The 16,558-nt window shown below is 39.1% G+C and overlaps 1 long non-coding RNA gene across 1 annotated transcript in view; it reads left to right on the forward strand.

Annotated features, from left to right (window-relative positions):
* The first annotated feature begins 378 nt into the window (after positions 1–378).
* The window catches only part of LOC123942727, a 31,328-nt gene continuing 15,148 nt past the window's right edge, over positions 379–16,558 (forward strand). Inside the window, exons 1-2 of the long non-coding RNA XR_006818463.1 lie at positions 379–555; positions 5,874–5,949. This is a non-coding gene — a long non-coding RNA (uncharacterized LOC123942727). The remainder of the gene's footprint in view (positions 556–5,873; positions 5,950–16,558) is intronic.

Genomic DNA, 16,558 nt, shown 5'->3' on the forward strand with positions numbered 1-16,558 from the left:
ATCGGGCTCTCCACTCAGTGGAGAGCCTGCTTCCCTTCCTCTCTCTCTGCCTGCCTCTCTTGTGATTTCTCTCTGTCAAATAAATAAATAAAATCTTTAAAAACAAAAAAAAACAAAAAAAAACCAGTAAGTACAAAATGGCTGCCAATGTTTTGCATGAAGAATATACATGTGGATGCTGGAACTGATAGATCCTGGGACAGTGCTGCAAAAGGCCCTTCTGGCATCTGATTGTCTTTCAGCGAGAATAGCGTGCACACCGATTGATGTTATGTAGCCTTTTAAACTTTCAATTCATTTCAGATGTGGCTTCAAGTAATGTGTCATCCAGAGTTCGTTCGCCTGTTGGATGATTCATTCATTGAACTTCCAAACGAACAGATGTGGGTAGGAGAGAAGACACAAGAAAAAGGAAGGAAAGAAAGAAGAGGAAAGTAAAGAGAGGAAATAATTTTGACACTAAAACATCACTGTTGTGATTATCTCTTAAAAAGTAGAAATAAGCATTTTGATTCCCCATGTGAAAATTCAACCTAGCAATACCAAAAACTTGAGGTGAGTTCTGTGATTTAAAGTACTTGTGGTTTTGTTTGATGGTTGGTTATTTTTCATTTAAATTAAGATGATATTTATACATGAGAGAGACTAGAATATGAGTAATATAACAGAGCTTATGGCTCTACAACAGTTGAAAATATTGAAAATTTGAAGTAAAAAAGAATCATATCATGAATGAATCTTTACTTTTTATTTATGAGTCAAGTTGTAAAATTTATTGCTTGCTGTATAGAAAGCCAAAAATAGTGTGTGTATTTGTCAAGACACTTTTTTGTGATCCATTTAACAAACACGATTGAATATCTTTTTTTTAAAGATTTTATTTATTTATTTGACAGAGAGAGAGAGATATCACAAGTAGGCAGAGAGGCAGGCGGAGGGAGGGAGGGAAGCAGGCTCCCTGCTGAGCAGAGAGCCCAATGCGGGGCTCTATCTGAGGACCCTGAGATCATGACCTGAGCTGAAGGCAGAGGCTTAATCCACTGAGCCACCCAGGTGTCCCACGACTAAATATCTTTCAAGTGCTAGGCACTGTGCCTAGGGTTACAGCAGGGAAGCAAGAAGAGGGGAGTGACAGAACAAAGAGATAATCTATCATATTTCTATGAGAGTACAAAGTGCCCATTTCTTTCAAGTTACTTTAACCCTAACAAAACTCTTCAACATAGATATTATGATGTTTCTTTTCCAAGTGCAACAAACTGAAGATCAGAGAAATAAACTAATATTCCAAAGTCACCCAGCCTATATGTGTTCAAACCAGTGTTTTGTTTTTTTTTTTAAAGCTTTTTATTTATTTATTTATTTATTTATTTATTTATCAGAGAGAGAGAGAGAGAGAGAGAGAGAAAGAGAGAGAGAGAGAGAGCACAAGCAGGGGGAGCAGAGCAGGCAGGAGAAGCAGGCTCTTTGCTCAGCAGGGAGCCCAATGTGGGACTCCATTCCAGGACCCTGAGCAGAAGGCAGTTGCTTAACGGACTGAGCCACCCAGGCGTCCCCAAATCAGTGTTTTTATCAAAACCTTTGCTATTTTGACTAAGCTGCCTTCAAGGGTTCCACAACCTAGAAGAGATAATCTCCCTTGGATTCATGAAGTAGTCAACACATTCAGTGACATGCATGTATTGATGAATGTCTGTGTATACCATGTATACATGCTAAATACTAGAGATATGCACACACCTAAGATCTACTCCTACCTTCAAGGATCTCTCAATTTTGTGTAACAAATTAATATATATATTAAGAAAATGTTGTAGTATTGGCCATTTATCCAGTCCTTTTGAAAATTTACCCTTTAGAAAAACAAAATGTTACCATTTGCAACAGAGTAAAGTGGCTAAAGTACTAGAAACCTGTACTGAAAGGCAAGGGGACTTAAGTAGTGCAATGAAGCTTACTTAAAGAGAAATACCTTGTATTGTCCTTTCCTATTTTCCCCTTTCAAAATATTCCTTTAAGACTATATCCTTCATAACATTCATTCCTCTAACATTCATAATTCATAACATTCGTCCTCTAGAAAAAAATTATTTTTCAGAGTTTACATATGGCAGTTGAATGATAGGGTTATGGAACACAATTATTTAAAACTTCCCAGAGAAGCTCTTGGGTGACTCAGTTGGTTCAGCATCTGCTTTCAGCTCAGGTCATGATCTCAGGGTCCTGGGATCGAGCCCCAGTGGGGAATTTGCTTCTCTCTCTCTCTCTGCCCCTCTCTCTGCCCTCTGCCCCTCTCTCATGCTTTCTTTCTTTCAAATAAATAAATAAAAAAAATAAAACTTCACAGAGTTCCTAGGTCCTTGGAGAAAAGTTACTGCGTAACTACACATGTCATAGATGGTGGTTATACTATAATCAGTTGGCTCAATACTGCAATCTACTGGCCTGCACGTTGCAAATTAAGATCTAGTTGGGGGAATGCTGAATATTCTGTTAAACTAAGAAAAATCATATTTCATTTAAAACAATATCGATTTAAGATACCTTATGGTTTCAGATATGTTAAAATGCAAAAAAAAAAAAAAAAAGAAAAAGAAAAGTATATCTTAGAACTGACAGTGGTGCCTGGGTTGCTCAGTTGGTTAAGTGTCTGCCTTGGGGCTCAGGTCATGATCCCAGTGTGCAGGTATCAAACCCTGCCTCAGGCTTCCTGCTTAGCAGGGAGTCTGCTTCTCGTTCTCCCTTTGTTCTCCCCCATCCCAATAAATAATAAATAATCTTAAAAAAAGAAGTGATAAAATAAGGAGTGTATTAGTCAAGTTTCTCCAGAGAAATAGAACAAGATGTGTGTATACACACACACACAGATATATATACCTGCATATATCTGTAAATGTATATATGTATCTATCTATATAAAAAGAGAAAGAGAGATTTTTAAGAATTAAATTAAATTAAAGAAGCTTAAAAAATCCAAAATCTGAAAGCTGTCTGGCAGGCTGGAAACTCAGGGAAGAGTTGTAGTTTGAGTCCAGAGGTGTATTGTCTGTTGGTAGAATTAACCTTTCTTCCAAGGAGATCAGTCTTTTTCTATTAAGGCCTCCAACTGATTGAATATGGCCCACCTCATTATGGAGGGTGATCTGCCTTACTCAAGGAATATGGATTTAAATGTAAATCTCATATAAAAAATATATTCACAGAAACATCTAGAATAATGGTTTACCAGATATGTGGGTGCTGTAACCTAGACGAATTGATACATAAAATTAACCATCAGAGAGTGACATTAGGAAGTGTGGGAGGATTCTCCTCATTGTCAGAAACATCAGTGCTACAAATTGTGCCTCCGCACGCCCCCACCACAGAGTCCAGAGACAAGACCGAACAGCAATTTGCTCTGCCTCTCAAGATCCTATAGGAGCTGGGGTTCATCCTCTCTAATCTCTTCCAGCCCTTCCCTCGGAGGGAAACATCCACAATATAATCAAACTCACTGCCTAGAGCATAACTGGTGTGCTATGAAGGGGAAAGTTTTCTGTCCTTTTCTCTACATTAATAAAGTTTACATTTTTCTGTTTTGCTATCTTGATAGAGGCCAGATCTTCATATGTGGGTTGGGAGGTGGATAGAAAAATTAAATGTGCTTTAAATATATGAAATAGAGTATTTTTTTCCCAAGTTTTAGTTTAGTTCTTCTTAGTTGGAAGCTGTATAAGTGAACAGATGAAGAGTGGAGGAGGAGGGATAGACAGAGAGAAATTATGGTAGAAGAACAGCTGGGCTTCAAGGCTCTCTCCATATACCCCTGGTTAGACCCCACTTTGCCTTTACCCCACTGACATCCCCCTATCACCACCAAACTCCTGTCCAATTTCCACTGGATCCATTACTCCTGCATTCTGTGTAAAGTGCCAAAGGTCTATGTTTGCAAGTAATAATTCCCTGTTAAATTTTACCTACATTCAATATCTTTGCTCTACCTGATTGCACAATACTTGAACTGCTGACTCACACTCTTGCTTTATCATAAGTATTTACATTTGGGTTAAAATCATGGACTTTGGAGTCATGGAATCTCTGCTTACCATTTTTTTTTTTAACTCTAGCATTAGTCTCTTCATCTGTAAATTTGGGATAATGACAGTACTTTTATAGTAAGTTAGCTGGGAAGAGTAAATAAGATAGCATATGGTACACTCTTGGTACAATGAGCATGTGTGCAAGAAATGAGCACTCAGTGTTTGTCAGGTATTATCACTCCTATATATCTGATCTGGTTTCCCCATGAAATCATGATGCCTGGTATTTGTAAATTGGTTATGCACACAGAATACAAAGATAAAGTAGCAGGGTCCCTGCTTTTGTTCAGCTTTTAGGATAACTGGAGTAATATAATATGTTTCTGCTGGTTTTCACCCATGTTAACCATGAAAAAGGTCATTGATCCCAGTAGTGTTGTGCAACTTTCTTTGTGGTGAGGATTAGAAAGATGAAGATAGATCGGGTGATGATCCTGAGCAGCTTCTTGGCTTAATATGTCCCATAAACAGGTTTTGTTAGGCCTAGCAAAGTTTCTGGTTTGGGTTTTGTTTTCAGTGAAATAGCATGCCTTTAGAAAAGGACTGCACTTTCTCCAGCCATGCCCTATTATCTTATAATCATTGTGTCACTCATTCACATATATACCTATTCGTTCACCCCATTGTCCATGAAGCTCTGACCCTTCTCTGTATTATAAGGAGTAAACAGCTCACTGTTTAACAGCTACCAAAGGTACCTGATCCTCATTCTTAGAAACATAAAAGACACTACTAGAAACAAATAGTATAGTAAAAAAAAAAAAAAAGTCCCGTCTAAGAGATGAGGTAAGAAGTGAACATTTGATCATCTGAGTAACTTAAAGAAATGTTCTCCAATTTTTCTATTTGTGCCTAATTTAAGGAACCATGTGCCTCCGAAATCCAAGGAAATTCTTGATAAAAGTAATGGGACCCCTTAGATAGTATGAGTCAGAATTTCATCTCATCCTCATTGAGAGTCCCTAGGAGTGTCTCACACATGCTGAGGTGCAGATACTATGACACACCATAGCATGTACCATTTTCTGTTCACCTGCTCCAGTCTTTTTTTTAATTTTTTTAAAAGATTTTATTTATTTGACAGAGATCACAAGCAAGCAGAGAGGCAGGCAGAGAGAGAGAGAGGGAGCAGGGTAGAAGCAGGCTCCCTGCTGAGCAGACAGCCTGATGCGGGACTCGATCCCAGGACCCTGGGATCATGACCTGAGCCGAAGGCAGCGGCTTAACCCACTGCTGCTCCAGTCTTCTTAAGCAAAGGCTATGACTAGCCAAACTGTATGAAACTGCTCCCCACCAGCCTTTTCTAAACATGATACTTCCATCAGCTGGCATCAGCCTCTCTGTGAGCACCAATACATGTGCAGGCTTGAAAGCACTCTGCTCACACTAATGCCACTCTCTGTCACTCATCTCCACCTGCACACTTGCTCCAGAAACTGTAGTCTGTATACTGGTCGATTAGGTGCCTCAAGTCATGCAGGCACCAAAACTTTATCTGTTCCTTGCAGAACTGGAGTGATCTCTCCCTACAAACCAACAATTTGGGTCGCATGATAGCATATACACACTACCAGGGCACTTGCTAAGTGTCAGTTTCTTAGAGTTCTCTAGTAAAGAGAACTTTTATAATTTTTCTTAGAATACCTATTCCCCTAGACTCAGCTGTTTGTGTATTTGGGGTCAGAGCTGAGAGACAGATGCCCATGCTGCATTCAGAATTGCCATGACTCTCAAACACCTGAGGTTTAGTTATTGGGTCAGACTCATTTGCCTGATTCTTCTTCCCCCCAGGATGAGTTCTTCCTTCAGAGGACTACTCCTTTATTTGATAAAGTTCTTGTAGGCCTCCCCCAGCAGACCTCCAAAGGTAAGTGTATGTATGTCTAATAGAGTAGCCGGAGGAAATCAGATTCAGATTTTTTATAGGATGGAAAATCATTTAAAATAAGTTATCTTTTCTCATGAAGAGGATCTGTCCATTCTCTTTCGGGTGGACTCCTTTGGTATGGGAAAAACCATTTTTATGGCATCTTTTAGTTTCATAGAGATGTAAATAAAGCAAATACTCATCCATGTACTGCAGAGAATACAATGGGACTTTTGATGCAGACAAGCCTGGCTCTAGTTCTGTAGGCAGATGGAATCCTCATGCCTCACTGTGCTCCTAGTGGTCTATAGATCTTAGAGGTTATAAGATACACATTCCAAAAACTGCTACACAGAGTCGTCACAGGACGAAAATACTTCAGATCTCAGTTCTTTCACTTTGTGATTCAAAGTTTTAAAAACACATCCGAGGAACTAGCAGTAATCTTTATGGAGGTGAGATGGCAAGAAAAGACTATTGAACTTCTTTGAAATTAAAGTCATTAAGAGATAGCCCAGGGAAACTGAAGGAAAGGAGATCCAGACTGGCTTCTTAGTTTGCACCCTAAGCTATTGGTTATTGGCATAGAGAACTGATGCTGGAATATTCTTTTTATTTTATTTTATCATTCTTTAAAAGATTTATCTATTCATTTGACAGAGAGAGAGAGCACAAGCAGGGGGAACAACAGGCAGAGGGAGAGGGAGAAGCACACTGCTCACTGAGCAGGGAGCTCAATGCAATGTTTGATCTCAGGACTCTGGGACTGTGACCTGAGCCGAAGGCAGGCACTTAACTGACTTAGCCACCCAGGCACCTCTGATTCTGGAATATTCTGCCTGGCACTGGGATTACCCTAACCCATCCATGGAGTGTTTTGGGAGAATTGACTGCCTCTGAATAATAGGAAGTATATGCCAGTATTGTACATGCAGCAACCAGGTCGGTTTTGAGGGTAAGCTTACTGCTGGGCAGAGGAGAGGTGTCTTCTTCCCACCAGAAATTCTATGTTTTGAAAAAGATAACAGCAACACTGGTTGCTAGACTTGCTGTGGAGTATCTTGGTTTTGGTAATGATGCTGAACTTCAGCAACAATAGAGTGGAATGGGATACATTTCCCCCAAGGGCTCCATTATGTATGTGGTGACATTTTCCATGGAATGTACCTAACTTGCCCAGCTTAATAGCAAGACAAAAGTGGCTTTCAATAGCTTTATATTCATAAATATAAAATAGTAAAATATAAAATAGCAGTATTATCACAATAGCCAAAAGGTGGACACAGTCCATATGTCTATTAATATATGAGTGGATAAACAAAAAATGTTATGTACAGATAATAGAATATTATTAACCTCTAATAAGGAATGAAATTTTGGCATATAATACAACATGGATGAATCCTGAAAACATTAGGCCAAGTGAAATGAGTCAGTCATAAAAGGACAAATACTGTATGATTCCACTGATAAGAGGTATTTAGCATAGTCAAATTCATAAAGACAAAGCAGAATGGTGGTTGCCAGGGACTGGCAGAAGAGGCAAGAGCCTACTGCTATTAGGTGCAGAGGTTCTATTTAGAGTGATGAAAAAGTTTTGGAAATAGATAGTGGTGATGGTTTCACAACAATGTGAATGTACTTAATGCCACTGAAGTGTATACTTAAAAGTGGTTACAATGGTAAATTTAATCTTATCTGTATTTTACTATAATATTTTTTTTAAGTTAGTAAGGTGTTAGAGGTTGGGTCAGTGAATAACTTCATTGCTCCTCTGATCACTAGGGAGCTAGAAATCTATGTAATTTTAGCATTAAAGTAAGTCTGACCTTATTTTTACTTGTAAGGTAGTGATGTCAGAAAAATTCTGAATTATATTTAAAAATATGATATACAAAATTACAGGCAGAACTGTGGCATCTATCCATTCATCTATCAATGGATGCTTAGATTGCTTCCATATCTTGGCTATTATCGATAATGTTGCAATAGACATATGGCTGCATGTATCTTTTTGAATTAGTGGTTTTTTCCCTTTTGGGTAAATAACAGTAGTGGAACTATGTATATATGTATATTTATACTATGTATGTATAAAAATACTATGGTATTTTTATTTTTAATTTTTTTGAGAAAGTCCATACTGATTTCCACAGTGGCTGTACTAATTTACGTTCTCACAAAAAAATGCATGAGGATTCCTTTTTCTCCACAGTGTGGTAGTGGCACAGAAAGAGACACACAGATCAAAGGAATAGAATGGACATCCCAGGAGTGAACACCCACATATATGGTCAATTAACCTATGACAAAGGAGATAAGAATATACAAAAGGGGAAAGACAGTCTTCTTCAATAAATAGTGCTGGGGAAAATGGACAGTTATATGTACAAGAATGAAACTGGACCACTTTCTTACACCATATAAACTCAAATGGGTCAATGAACTAAATGTGAGACATGACAAGAATGAGACATGGATGTGCACTCTCACCACTGTTATTTAACATAGTACTGGAAGTCCTAGCTCCAGCAATTAGAACACAAAAAGAAATAAAAAGCATCCAAATGGACAAGGAAGAAGCAAAACTTTCACTATTTGCAGAAGACACTATATTCTACATAGAAAATACAAAAGACTCCACCAAAAAAACCTGCTAGAACTGATACATGGATTCAGTAAAATTGCAGTATACATAATCAACATGCAGAAATAGTGGAGTAGCAGAATGAGAACTCAAGGAATTGATCCCATTTACAATTGCACCAAAAACCATAAGAAACCTAGGAATAAATCTAACCAAAGAAGTAAAAGATCTGTCCTCTGAGAACTACAGAACACTTACTAAAGAAATTGAAAATGACACAAAGAAATGGAAGAATATTCCATGTTAATTTTGGAAGAATAAATATTGTTAAAATGTCCATATTACCCAAGGAAATCTATACATTTAATATAATCCCTATCAAGATACCATCAACTTTTTTTCACAGAGCTAGAACAAACAATCTTAAAATTTGTATGGAACCACAAAAGACCTCAAGGCTGAATATCCAAAGTAAAATTGAAAAAGAAAAGCAAAGCTGGAGGCACCACAATTCCTATATTACAGACTGTAGTCATCAAGACAGTATGGTTCTGGCACAAAACAGACACATAGATCAATGGAACAGAATATAAAACCCAGAAATGGGGGGCGCCTGGGTAGCTCAGTGGGTTAAAGCCTCTGCCTTCGGCTCAGGTCATGATCCCAGGGTCCTGGGATCTAGCCCCGCATCGGACTCTCTGCTCAGCAGGGAGTCTGCTTCCCTTCCTCTCTCTACCTGCCTCTCTGTCTACTTGTGATCTCTGTCTGTCAAATAAATAAATAAAATCTTAAAAAAAAAAAAAACCCAGAAATGGACCTACAACTATATGGGCAATTAATCTTTGACAAAGCAGGAAAGAATATCCAATGGAAAAAAACCAGTCTCTTCAAAAAGTGTTGGGAAACAGACAACTACATGTGAAAGAAGGAAACTGGACCATTCTCTCTCAGCATATAGGAAAATAAATGCAAAATGGATGAAAGACCTAAGTGTGAAACAGGAAATCATCAAAATCCTGGAGGAGAACAAGGCAGTAATCTCTCTGGCATTAGCTGTACCAACTTCTTACTGGATGTCTCCTGAAGCAAGGGAAACAAAAGCAAAAATAAACTAGTGGGATTTCATTAAAATAAAAAGCTTCTGCATAGTGAAGGAAACAATCAACAAACTAAAAGGCAACCTACAGAATGGGAGAAGATATTTGCAAATGACATATATGATAAAAGGTTAGTATCCAAAATAGATAAAGAACTTATAAAACTAAACACCCCAAAACCAAATAATCCAATTAAAACTGGGCAGAAGACATGAACAGACATTTTTCCATAGAAGATATACAGATGGCTAACAGACACATGAAAAGAAGCCCAACATTACTCATCACCAGGTATATACAAATCAAGACTACAATGAGATATCACTCACATCAGTCAGAATGGCTAAATTAACAACATAGGAGATACCAGGTGTTGGCGAGGATGTGGAGAAAGGCAAACCCTTACTGTTGGTGGAAATGCAAACTGATGCAGCCACTTTGGAAAACAGTATCAAGGTTCCTCAAAAAGTTAAAAATAGAACTATCCTATTATCCAGCAATTTCACTACTAGATACTCAAAGAATACAAAAATACTGATTCATATATAAATGCACCCCAAAGTTTATAGCAGCAATATCAACAATAGCCAAATTATGGAAAGAGTCCAAACTGATGGCCAGTGGTGGATGGGGGGTAGAGTAGGGTGAGAATGGTTTAAACAGGTGATGGATATTAAGGAGGACATGTATAGTGATGAGCACTAGGTGTGAAATAATTAATGATTCACTAAATTCTACCCTGAAATTAATATTGCACTGTGTGTTAACTAGCTGGTATTTGAATAAAAACTTGGAGGAAAAAAAATGTGAGACCTGAAAACATAAAAATCCTAGAATAGAACATACACAGTGATTTCTCTGACATAGGCCATAGCAACATTTTTCTAGATAGATCTCCTGAAGCAAAGGAAACAACAGCAAAAACAAACTATAGGGACTACACCTATTTGGTAAAAGCTTTTGAATAGAGATGGAAACGATTTTTCCTTCATTTTATTTCTTTATTTTTAGAAGATTTTATTTATTTATTTGACAGAGATCACAAGTAGGCAGAGAGGCAGGCAGAGAGATGGGGAGAAGCAGGCTCCCTGCTGAGTAGAGAGCCTGATGTGGGGCTCTATCCCAGAATGCTGGGATCATGACCTGAGCTGAAGGCAGAAGCTTTAACCGACTGAGCCACCCAGGTGCCCCTATTTCATTTTATTTTTTTTTTTCAGTCTTCCAAAATTCATTGTTTATGTACCACACTCAGTGCTCCATGCAATACGTGCCCTCCATAATACCCACCACCAGGCTCACCCAACCACCCACCGCCGTCCCCTCCAAAATCCTCAGTTTGTTTCTCAGAGTCCAAAGTCTCTCATGGTTTGTCTTCTTCTCCGATTTCCCCCAACTCCCTTCTCTACATCTCCCAAGGTCCTCCATGTTATTCCTCATGCTCCACAAGTAAGTGAAACCATATGATAATTCACTCTCTCTGCTTGACTTATTTCACTCAGCATAATCTCTTCCAGTCCCATCCATATTGATACAAAAGTTGGGTATTCATCCTTTCTGATGGAGACATAATACTCCCTTGTATATATGGACCATATCTTTTTTATCCATTCATCCGTTGAAGGGCATCTCCGCTCTTTCCACAGTTTGTTGACTGTGGTCATTGCTGCTATGAACATTGGGGTACAGATGGCCCTTCTTTTCACTACATCTGTATCTGTGGGGTAAATACCCAGTAGTGCAATTGCAAGGTCATAAGGTAGCTCTCTTTTTAATTTCTTAAGGAATCTTCACACTGTTTTCCAAAGTGGCTGCACCAGCTTGCATTCCCACCAACAGTATAAGAGGGTTCCCCTTTCTCCACATCCTCTCCAACACTTGTTGTTTACTGTCTTGCTAATTTTGGCCATTCAACTGGTGTAAGGTGGTATCTCAATGTGTTTTTTTTTTAATTAATTTATTTATTTTTTCAGCGTAACAGTATTTATTGTTTTTGCCCAACACCCAGTGCTCCATGCAATACGTGCCCTCCCTATTACCCACCACCTGGTTCCCCAATCTCCCACTCCCCGGCCCTTCAAAACCCTCAGGTTCTTTTTCAGATTCCATAGTCTCTCATGGTTCACCTCCCCTTCCAATTTCCCTCAAATTCCTTCTCCTCTCCATCTCCCAATAGCCTCCATGTCATTTGTTATGCTCCACAAATAAGTGAAACCATATGATACTTGACTCTCTCTGCTTGACTTATTTCACTCAGCATAATCTCTTCCAGTCCCGTCCATGTTGCTACAAAAGTTGGGTATTCATCCTTTCTGATGGAGGCATAATACTCCATTGTGTATGTGGTTTTGATTTGAATCTCCCTGAACTCTAATGATGATGAGCATTTCTTCATGTATCTATTAGCCATTTGTATGTCTTCTTTGGAGAAGTGTCTATTTATGTCTTCTGCCCATTTTTTGACATGCTTATCTGTTCTGTGTGTGTTGAGTTTGAGGAGTTCTTTATAGATCTTGGATATCAGCCCTTTGTCTGTACTGTTATTTGTGAATATCTTCTCCCATTCTGTGGGTTGACTCTTTGTTTTGTTGACTGTTTCCTTTGCTGTGCAGAAGCTTTTGATCTTGAAGTACAAAAATTCATTTTCGCTTTTGTTTCCTTGGCCTTTGGAGACATGTCTTGCAAGAAGTTGCTGTGGCTGACATCGAAGAGGTTACTGCCTATGTTCTCCTCTAGGATGCTGATGGATTCCTGCCTCACATTGAGGTCTTTTATCCATTTCGAGTTTATCTTTGTGTATGGTGTAAGAGAATGGTTGAATTTCATTCTTCTACACATAGCTGTCCAATTCCCAGCACCATTTACTGAAGAGACTGTCTTTTTCCACTGTATATTTTTTCCTGATTTGTCAAAGATTATTTGACCATAGAGTTGCGGGTCCATATCTGGGCTCTCTACTCTGTTCCTCTGGTCTATGTGTCTGTTTTTGTGACAGTACCATGCTGTCTTGGTGATCACAGCTTTATACTGTAGCTTGAAATCAGGCAAGGTGATGCCCCCAGTTTTGTTTCTCTTTTTCAACATTTCTTTAGCAATTTGGTGTCTCTTCTGGTTCCATATAAATTTTAGGATTGTTTGTCCCAGCTCTTTGAAAAATGCTGGTGGAGTTTTGATTGGGATGGCATTGAAAGTATAGATTGCTCTAGGCAGTATAGGCATTTTAACAATGTTTATTCTTCCGATCCATGAGCATGGAATGGTCTTCCATCTTTTTGTGTCTTCAAGAAGGAAACCATTAACAAAATAAAAAGGCAACCTACTGAATGGGAAAGTATATCAGAGTCTGCATTTCTAACAAACTCTCAGATGAGAATTCTGAGAACAACCATCTGAGCAGCAAAGTTTTCAGTCAAGCTCCCTGTGTTTGGTTTATATGACTTTTTCCTCCCAGTAGAAGGAAAGATACCTGGAGACTGGAAAGCATGACTGAACTACATATGTCTTCCAGCATCTAGCATAATGCTTATGCAAATATAGGAGCTAAATAATGCTGATAAACATGATTACATTCAAATTACAAAAGGTAAAAAGAAAGTAGAAAAGAAAAAGGGAATAAAAATATTTGTTAGAAATCAATTTTGCTAAATAAAAGAAATGAATTTTATAACATTTGAATGCACAGATGATCTTGAGGAAAGAGCATAGTTCCCAGGAAAATATTTAGGGATAAGCAGATGATGGTTTTCTTATGAGACTGACAAATGATTCTTCATAAAGAAACTTCATTTTTCAAATTTCAAAGAGTTATATCCCATTGTACTCACAAAAAAATGGCTAAATTCATTTCTGAGGACTCTGTGTCCTAGGCAGAGAGGCAGGCGGGGGTTGGGGGAGTAGGCTCCCTGCTGAACAGAGAGCCTGATGCGGGGCTCTATCCCAGGTCCCTGAGATCATGACCTGAGCTGAAGGCAGAGGCTTAACCCACTGAACCATCAAGGTGCCCCTCAATTCTGTTTTTCAAGCATAGAAACAGAGTCCATGCTGTGGTCTTCCTATGATGCTAAATCTTTTGAAATCACCACTTTTTCTTTTGTTATTAAAAGGGCAGATTTATTTTTCCACATGGGTAGCCTGTGTTTGATATGCTTAAATTTTCCCCTGTAATTTCTTCCATTTTCTATAGTGTAGAAAGTGAAATATTATATTCATTTTTCTATATCAGGTGGGATCTTCCAATACAGTTCTTTCCACAGGCACTGTTGACAAAGGAAAGCAAAGTCGAATCATCATTCATCTTGGGGTTCCCATATGGAGAATGTTCAGTCTAACCCAGCTTCTGAAGGCAGATCTGATGAGCAGACAACCAACTTCCCTGACAGTTTATTACGCCTTGGTCTCTATAAATTAGAGGCTACAAATATGGCAGCAGAATTACAGCTTCTGAATTAAATGTACAGTTTACCTTATACACTCATGTTCTTCACTTCAACAATTGTAATAACCCAAATGTATGCTGATTTTCTAATGTGGATTCAATTTTTGTGAGTTTGCAAGCTGACAAGCCTTGAGCCTTTAATAATATGAATTCTTAAACACTGGTTTCTTCAATCTACTAATTCTCATCTCTCTCCACCACTATCTTTTATTGAAAGACTTTGAGGTTTCTTATTCCAAATTACATGAAATATTGATTAAACCCATAGATTTACTTAAGTGCTTTTGTTATTAGATATTTTGAAAAGACTTGTGGAGGCAGAAGGGCAGAAATTCTGTAATTAATCAGGATTGCCTGGCTCTGTTGCTACAGTGGCAGTGAATTGGTTCCCAGTAGGAGAGTTAATAGAAAAACATTCAATTTCAAAATGGCCTGGTTACATCAAAGGGATTAAACTGTAATGCTTTTAATCCCTGTAACTCAAACAAAGTGAAAATTTTCCTGAGCAATGAACTCCATAATGTATTTGGGGGCCAGTAAATGATCACTGTGGAACATCAACTAAACGGCCAACTCTGTAGCCTGGGGATGTTACTGGGCCCAGCCAGAGTGACAGCCCAGGGGATTTAGACACTTTTAAACTCTAGGTTCTGAGGGAAGCTAAAATGAGTGCTGTTTTGGAAAGTTCTAGTCTTTGGAGCTCCCAAGCTGTCAGAGATCCTACTGATAAACGTTTAAGTTAAATCTCCAAACTCCAGGTCAGGAATGACAACTACATGGCACATGGGCTGCAGATCCCTCCACCTTCAAGGCCCATGACAGACACTGCTTTTTCACCATAACTCCCTTTCCCATAAGCAATATCCCCAACAGCCAAACTATGGGTGGGGGTTGTAGGGGGTAGGGAAGGAAAAAAATGAAACAAGATGAGATCAGGAGGGAGACAAACCATAAGACACTCTTAATCTCACAAAACAAACAAGGTTTCTGGGGGGTAGCGGTATAGGGATAGGGTGGTTGGGTTATAGTGCTGTGAAATGTGTAAACCTGATGATTCACAGACCTGTACCCCTGGGGCAAATAATACATTATATGTTAATAAAAATAATAAAATAAAATAAAATATCCTCAAAATGGTTGAAAATAGAAGAAAAAAAGAAGAATGCCTCTGAGTTAATACTATTTACAATACCTCTTCCAGGTCTCTCTCTCTTTTAAAAAAATAACATTAATTATTTAATCTCCATGATCAAAATTTTCAGTTTCTAAATACCTGGGTAGAAGATACCAAGTACATATAGTTACAACTCAAAATGTGTATTTTTCAAATAACCTGTTTATTTTATTTTGGAGGCTTCTTGGTTATTTATGTATTTATTTATTGGATTAAGCTTTTTTGGAATTTCTTTTTTAAAGATTTTAATTATTTGAGAGAGAGAGAGCAAGAGCAAGTGAGCATGAGCAGGGGCGGAGTGGGTGACAGTCAGAGGAAGAGGGAGAATCAGGCTTCCCACTGAGCAGCAAGCCTGATGCAGGGGTCCATCTCAGGACACTGAGATCATGACCTGAGCTGAAGGCAGATGCCCAGGCAAACCAGAGTTTTTTTTTTTTTAGAAAACTATAGATTCGAGAGGAGTCAAGATGGCGGAGAAGTAGCAGGCTGAGACTATATCAGAAGATCTGCTAGATAGCTTATCAATCCATTGTGAACACCTACAAATCCAACAGGAGATTGAAGAGAAGAACAGCAACAATTCTAGAAACAGAAAATCAACCACTTTCTGAAAGGTAGGAAGTGAATCCGAAGCAACGGGAAGATAGACCACGGGGGGAGGGGCTGGCTCCCGGCAAGTGGTGGAGCAATGGAGCACAAAATCAGGACTTTTAAAAGTCTGCTCCACTGAGGGACATCACTCCAGAGGCTAAACTGGGGTGAAGCCCAGTCAGCGTGGCTCCAGGTCCTGCGGGGTCACAGAAGGATCGAGGGTGTCAGAGTGTCACAGGGCTCACAGGTATTAGAGCAGGGAATCCGGCTACAGAGACAGAGCCGAGGAGTGAGCTCTCAGCTCAGGGTTACCTTAAACTGGTCACAGGCTGGGTGAGCTCAGAGTGCAGCCAGAGGCCAGGGACATGGGAGTGATTGAGCGCTTGTCACTGAGGGCACACTGAGGAGTGGGGCCCCCGAGCCGGAGATTGGGAGGCCACCATTTTCATTCCCGTCCTCCGGATTTCTATGGAAAGCAAACCCAAGCGGATTACTTAGCCCGGCCCCTGATAAGGGCGGTGCAATTCTGCCTGGGGCAAAGACACTTGAGAATCACTACAACAGGCCCCTCCCTCAGAAGATCAACAAGAAATCCAGCCAAGACCCAGTTCATGTACCAAGGAGAATAGCAGAATTCCAGAAGAGGAGAAAGCAAAGCATGGATTCATGGCTTTCTCCCCATGATTCCTTAGTCTAGCAGTTAATTTAATTTTTTTAATTTAATTTTT

The sequence above is a fragment of the Meles meles genome, chromosome 5, assembly GCF_922984935.1.
Source record: "Meles meles chromosome 5, mMelMel3.1 paternal haplotype, whole genome shotgun sequence".
In the NCBI taxonomy this organism is placed as follows: Eukaryota; Metazoa; Chordata; class Mammalia; order Carnivora; family Mustelidae; genus Meles; species Meles meles.